Source organism: Hirundo rustica, chromosome 3 (genome assembly GCF_015227805.2).
Source record: "Hirundo rustica isolate bHirRus1 chromosome 3, bHirRus1.pri.v3, whole genome shotgun sequence".
NCBI lineage: Eukaryota > Metazoa > Chordata > Aves > Passeriformes > Hirundinidae > Hirundo > Hirundo rustica.
In genome coordinates this window covers 33,902,534-33,908,479 of record NC_053452.1, presented here as the reverse complement: position 1 = coordinate 33,908,479, position 5,946 = coordinate 33,902,534, and the positions used below count along the sequence as shown (strand labels likewise).

Below are 5,946 nucleotides of genomic sequence, written 5' to 3'. Positions count from 1 at the left end.
GGCAAGGAGGAAGACTCAGGAGACCTGTTCAGCACTAGGCATGGAGCACAGACCTGGCAGCTGGGGCAGGAGCCATGCTGGGGCTGGAAAACAGGGACCAAGTGGCAGGTGTGCCTGCAGCCCGGGCAGGGCTGACCTTGGCTGAGGTGGAACGGATGGATAGCCACGAGGCACTGGCAGGACCTCCCTGACAGACAGACCAGCCTGAAACATGAGGCCTCTGGATGGGAGCCAAATCATTTGCCATCACCTTGTCAGTGTCCTGGGATGACCTGGACACTGAACCACTTCAGGCTGACTTAGTGGCTGGAGAGCCTGTAACTCCTGGGACAAACAACTTACCATCACCTTCACCTGTTTAGTTTTGCAAGCAGAAAGGCAGCAAACAATTCAGTGGTTTGTGTTTTCTTTTTTAAAAGGTTTGCTCTTTTTTCAAGTTGTGATTTCCTGTTATAGAAGGTCTTCCTGAAGAATTGCCTTCAAGTCATCTGATGCTCGTTGGAAAGGGAGGCTTTCCTGTGTAGCAGTGGTTAAAAGACAGAGGCAGACTCCCTGTGAATTGCCAAGGTCTGTATCACTCTGTGCTGGCTGCAGGCTGCAGGAGTTACAGGAGAGGGGAAAAAGTAAGCATGGGCAGTGTACCTGTGATTCCTGCTAGCAGGTGCCCAGGACAGCAGAAAGCAGGCAGTGCCACTTTAACTCTGCTGAAAACACCAGCAAAAGTCCCCCTGCCTCCCCACACAGCCCAGGCTTCGGCTTCAGTATTCCTGTCACAAAAGCAACTGGGACAGGAAGGTTGTGCTTCACAGGCATGGCAGAAATCCCAAATAAGGTCTAAGAGAAAGGACACCCATTTCCCTGAGTGCCTGCAATGCCGGGACTGGGCTGCGGGAATGGCCGGACCTGGCGGGGCTCTGCTGGGCTCTAGGGTCACAGCCCGATGGCTCCCGGCAGCGTTGCAGACTAACAAGGACGAGCCTGAGGGACCAGCATCTCCAGAGCAACGAGGGGGACAACGGCAGGAATGGCCTGGCCCTGGCCCTGACCAAGTAGACTGTAAGTCAAAACAGGCTATCACACCCAAAATAACGTCAGGGGATTTGTTAGTGCCAGGAGAAGGCTTACTGGCTTTCATCCTTTAAATATATGGACCTAAAATATCCTAGCAAGATACCAGTCAGAAAAATGCCAAAAAACCAGCCAAAATTTTACCAAGGCAGCTGTTAATGCAAAGTAATTCAGCCGTTCAAAACCATTTGTTTTTCACATCAGTCCTTGATTAATAGGCACTTAAATTAAGTTTTGTTTGTTTGTTTATTTGTTCTTCTGGGATTAGCTGTTTCGCTTTGAAAGAACACAAGCCCCTCAAAAGATAAATGGAGGTGACACGCTGCAAATGTTCACCCAGCCTTTGCTTTCTTTTGAAAGGCTTAGATAATTTCTGACTTTCCTTCTGGAGGCTTCTTTTGACCTGCCCAAGATGCCAAACAGGAATATGGTGGGTGCGCAAGGTGGCAACGGGTCACAGCTGTGCCGGACTGCAGTGAGGGCACTGGGGTAGCTGAGCTCTGGTGACTCATAATGGAGCGGAAGGAGGTTTTGGGTTTCCCCTTATCCTAAGACAACATCCCAGGGAGGTGACACCAGGTTCTGAGGGCTCTGGTGGAACAAAGGTTGGATGTGCTGCCCATCTCAGTGAGAGGAACAGAAATTAAACTTCATGAACTTGAACAAAAGACTAATCTCTATGAGGAGAGAGGGGAGGGACAGAGAGAGGAACTGCAGACAATTAGTACTCTACAGGCTCTCAGAGAGTCATTAATGAGGGATAATATCCAATTAAGGAGGAGGATGGGAAATCTGGGGAATGCCTGTATATATTCCAGTAAATTGCTCATGGCTCCTCCCTATTCCCCTCCCCAATTTTGATAATAGTCTAAACAGGAAAGAAATGTTCAAGTGAAATATAGTTCATGGAAATATTTGGAGCCCACAGGTAGGTGGCTTGCTGCCCAGACGTCCTGGGAGCACATCTCTGCTCACATGCCTCATCAGAGATGCACACATTGAAGGGTGTGCAAGAGGGAACCTAAAAGGTTCTGGCAATGATTTAACTCAATTAATGTCTGTGGGAGGGTTCAGCTTCACATCATGAAGCAAACACAGGATGAGTAACTGATATAAAACTGAAAGGCACTTTACTTGTGTCTTTTGTCTTTAGGATGGCAGAAGAGGGATAATATTCCTCCACTGACAGAGTAAGGCTGGAGTTGGGCAGACTCTTGTAAAGCGCTGCAGATTTTTTTTTTTTTTTTTCTTTTTTTTCTTTTTTCTGTCAAAAAGGTCATCAACAGCTTGGAAATGCAGATTTCCTTCCAGCAGGAAGTATCCTTTTTTTAAAAAGCACAACTTTCTATCCATATCAGCATTTCTTTAAATGGAACTGTTAGTCCTGTTGATGTGACCTAAATCAGCAATGTCCTGCATAAGAAAGAGAAATAACTCACAGTCCCCAGTGCCTCAGAAACACTTGACTGGATTGACAGAGTGAGAGTCTGTTTCCAGAGAGTCTCCTATAAAAATAGCTGGTAGTAAATTTCACAAGTTTTGATTGTCTGGGTTTGGGGGGGTTTTGGGGTTTTTGGGATTTTTGAATAATTTTATCTTTAAGGCAACCCCCCCTCCCCCAACATTAATTGTGCCAGCAGTGTTTCAGTACCTCCCTTAAAATGATTCCCAAAGTAGTTTGGGGAATAAAGCTTAATTTGTTTAAGTTTTTGCATGTGCTGAATAGGGTGAGAGCTGGAAGAACTCCTAAGACTTTTCCAGACCTTTGGAGCTTTCTTCAAAACAAGTAAGTCACTTGTCTGTTCAAGCATTATGACTAAATTTTCTCCCCAAGGTTACTGCAAGGAACAGAGACCTCAACACGTCTGCATTTACAGATGGGTTCTGAACAGCATAAGCTTTGAAAAATGGGACTTAACTTGCTTGTGCTGTCGCTCCTTTTCTCCATAAATATATATATACACACGATTATATATAAAATCCCTCTCAGCCCCATTGTATGCAATCAGTGGCTATTGCATCAGTGAGTGTTACAGATCCCATTTTTCCCAGGGCAGGGAGGGCCCTTAGCTTGCACAAAGGCACAATGCAGGGAAGATTAATATCAGCTTCTGCTTTGCCATTCCAAGCCCCTGCTAACTGTAAATAATATTCCAGCAAAGATCTTGATGCATCATGATCTATTGTGTTGCAGCGATGATGCTGCTTGTTATGTCTTTAGCAGTGATTTATCATCCTCTGCAATGACACAAATCATGGATGGCTCATGACACTCCAGGATGTATGATCTCTTAGTGGTGGCAGTGATGAATCCTGTGCTTAGATCATAACATTTTGAAACCTGGGATGTGGAGCTGATCCTTTGCTTTTTACTTCTAGAAGGTACCTAAAGCAATAAAAACCTCTCTTTGTTAGCAGCACATCAAGTAATGCATCTCCCCTTTTCACAACATCTTGATACGGTTAATTCTGGCTAAGACTCAAAGGGTTATCAGGCAATTCTGGATTACTCACTCCTTTTGCTCTTCCCCTACTACCTTCTAACCTTTAATGTCCTCCTCCTGCATTCTGGTCTCAGGGACATATTTTGAAATTCTGCTGCATGTATAATGAGTATAAAATGTTCCTCTAGGAGCTGGAGAAAGCTCAGATGTTTGGGTACAGTAGGCCCATTCCGACACAACAAGCCTACGCTCAAGCTGTGATCCCAACAGAGAAGAAAGCGTTTCAGGTCTGAGCTGCTCTCATCCAGTGAGCTACTGCCATATCAGCTCTGCTCCAAGGAAGTGGAAGTACTTGCTTTTATTTATTTTTATCCTGTGGCATCAAAACGTCCCTGGGTAAGAGAGGACAGAATGGGAAGAGGGGGGATGATGGAGGTTCTTACTCTTCACTGCTGGGTTCCTGATCTGAGACAATGTGCGATTTCTTTTAGGCAACATGTAGATTATTGTGAGAATACAGGTTTACTGGTAAAATAGACATGAATATCAAAGGCACCAAAAAAAAAAAAAAAAAAAAAAAAAAAGGAAAAAGAGAGAGGAGAAGAAGGAAGAAAAAAAGAAAATTCTAAACAGATGACGGGAGGCCAAATGCTGCCCTTAGTGATGAGCACCTTAAGCACCTGACAAGCTGCTCTGGCTGTAGTGGAGGGGCCCCGCAGGCTGCTTTCACCTTGGACACAGCTGCAAACCTGAGGCCTAGGATCACTCCAGCAGCCAACACTCCCCGCTGGGCTCAGACCGAAGTGAAGGGCCCCCTCCTGCCCTGTTGCTCCGCCTCACCCCAGAAGCGACAGAGAAATCAGCACCCTCACCCCCGGGAGGGCTTGGTCAGGCCGCTGGTGAGACGAAGAGCCGGGGCTGTAAGGCAGCGATGCTGTTCTGCAGTCAGCGAGGTGCCGGAGCCCTAAGCCCGCCGTTCTTCGTGGGGCTTGCGGCTGCACTGTGGGGCTGCGTGTGCTCCCGGCGCTCTGGTACCCAGGGAGGAAGGAGCTGGGGCATCCGCTTTGAGGGCCGCAGGAAAGTCAGGCAGGGCGGCTGAGGCACCCCGCGCCCCTCGGCTTCACTCTCAAAGCCTGGAGGCTCCAAAATGGCTCGCCACCACTGGATGGAGCAAAAGAGGTGGGCGAAGACAGCCGAGGAAGCCTCCCGGGATGCTGGGCTGGCTGGCTGCCTGCCCTGGCCGCGGCCCCGGCTCAGCTTCCAGGGAAGCTGTTAGTAACTCGGAGCCGGCTCTTCCCTCTGCTCGCGGGGCCGGGGCCCCTCGGGTGCCCCCCGCCGCTCGCTGCCCGGCCTGCTGGCTCGCCAGCCCCGCTCTGCCACAGCTGCTGCCGCCGGCCGCCAGCTCTCCAGGTGCTCCACCGGCTGGAGACACCCCAATGGCCAAGAAGGCCTCGGCGGAGGGGCCAGCGCCGGCCCCCGGCACGGTCGCTGTACCCAAGCAGCAGACTGTCCAGGGGAGGGCTGGGGAGCGGCTCCGCAGCCTGCACGATTCCCCCGCAGCTCGCAGGGGTCGGGCAGGGCGTTCCCTGAGCCCCGGGCACAAGGGCCCCGTGCCGTGCTCCCGGCGGCTGCAGGAGCACAGCGGATCTCCTCGTCGTGAAGGCCACGTTTGACCGTGCGGCCGCAGCACCCCAGAGGAAGATAATTTCCTATGGTCTCAGTGTAGTGCTGAAGGCTGGGGAGGCGACTCCCGCTCTCCAAACTGGGAAGGGGAGGTGTCGCAGGCAGCAGCAGCACCCAGGGGCAGCAGAGGTGAGGCCGTGGGAGGTAGGCGCACCATCCCCGAGTGGGGTCTGCCCCTGCCGCCACTGCATCTCTGCGGGACAAGACCAACCTGATTGCTTCAAAGCTGTAACGTGGTCACACTCGTGGCATTTTGCTGATACACCACCTTGGTATCAGAACGGACATTTTTTCCTGTTTCTTCCATCAAGAAGTCATAAGCCAGTCAATTAGTGGAACAGGGCCCTATTTAAGGAAGGAGCTGCCTTTTTTTTTTTTTTTTTTTTTTGTAAAACTTAGCAAAACAAGAACTGTAATTATCAGCCTGAGACAGCCAAGCATCCTGGAAATTCTTACCTCAAATGGTGACTGTTCAGCCAAGTCGGAATATAACAAAGGAAGATTTTAGAATAGAAAATCTTGGGCAGTGCTGCTTACAGTCTTCAGTACTCATTAGTGCCTGTGTTTTCTGTAATGCTGTAATTCATTCTATGATATCATACCATGATTATGATACTGCTTCAGTAGGCAATGCTGTCCTCTAAGAAGAGAGTTATACTCAGCATGAAGCAAATGTATGATAATAGTTTTTAGGCTGCATACACAGGTATGAAAACACATAGCAGCCTTTCAAACCAAAGCCTTCCTTATT

General features: G+C 49.2%; 1 long non-coding RNA gene across 1 annotated transcript; it reads left to right on the top strand.

Annotated features, from left to right (window-relative positions):
- The first annotated feature begins 2,228 nt into the window (after nucleotides 1-2,228).
- Nucleotides 2,229-3,902, top strand: LOC120750732 (uncharacterized). The gene is made up of 3 exons (XR_005700128.2): nucleotides 2,229-2,258; nucleotides 2,795-2,854; nucleotides 3,701-3,902. It is a non-coding gene; the product is annotated as an uncharacterized LOC120750732 (long non-coding RNA).
- Nucleotides 3,903-5,946: the final 2,044 nt, after the last annotated feature.